Source organism: Penaeus monodon, chromosome 24, assembly GCF_015228065.2.
Source record: "Penaeus monodon isolate SGIC_2016 chromosome 24, NSTDA_Pmon_1, whole genome shotgun sequence".
Taxonomy (NCBI): Eukaryota; Metazoa; Arthropoda; class Malacostraca; order Decapoda; family Penaeidae; genus Penaeus; species Penaeus monodon.
In genome coordinates this window covers 13358712-13359517 of record NC_051409.1, presented here as the reverse complement: position 1 = coordinate 13359517, position 806 = coordinate 13358712, and the positions used below count along the sequence as shown (strand labels likewise).

The following is an 806-nucleotide window of genomic DNA, read 5'->3' as shown; positions in this document are numbered from 1 at the left end:
TGTTGACATTGCATTTTCCTGGCAGCAATGGATTAAAGTTCTGAAGATGGAGTGAAATGTGCTTTGGTTGGTATATTTCAGTAGGGAAACAGTTGTTTGATGTATTATCAGTGTGCTATAGATAAATATGCATGAACTGATTTTTATTGTGGTTGAGTGATATAGGAAGGAAAGATTTCACTCAGCACATGTGTCAAGCAAAGGAAAAAGCATTTTGTGTATTTTTCTCTAGAGATGATATTAGAAGTTTTGTGCAAAGCTGCCCAATTTTCTCTGGTAAGGCCCCCAAAAGATGTGTTTGCTTCCAATTCCAGGCCATCACTCAGGCTACTTCAGTCTCTACATTTGTTCATCCTTTTAACTTACACCAGTCGCACTCGTATGTTACTTTCCTCTGCTTGTGCTTTTTACATGTTTTTTGCTCTGGCAACTCTTTCTTTATAATTGTAATAATTTATTTTACCTCCAAGCTTGTGGTATGTCTGAACCAGTCAGTGGGTTTCTCATTTTATATAGCTGCAAGATTTTGTAATTTTCCTCTACCACAGGATCCAGTGTTCCTGCGTACTGCCTCGTCTCTATTTCCAAGTCGTTTACTTCTTGATGTTTATGTTATCCATACCAGGATAATACCCAGACAACTGGAATCCTCATCTAGTGTTAAAAATTTCAGTATTTTACTGCACAGAGCACCATGCAATATTTTTTTAATGAAAAACTATTATTGCACTGCATAGAAATTCACTTTCAGTATCCTTTAGCCTCTGCAATGCTACTTCAAGTTCTGTCAGTAGATATGATATTTA

The 806-nt window shown here is 36.5% G+C and overlaps 1 protein-coding gene across 1 annotated transcript in view; it reads left to right on the top strand.

The window, feature by feature from the left end:
• LOC119588594 (ubiquitin carboxyl-terminal hydrolase 36-like) overlaps positions 1-806 on the top strand; it is a gene marked incomplete in the record, with an annotated part of 14376 nt that overhangs the window by 11584 nt on the left and 1986 nt on the right.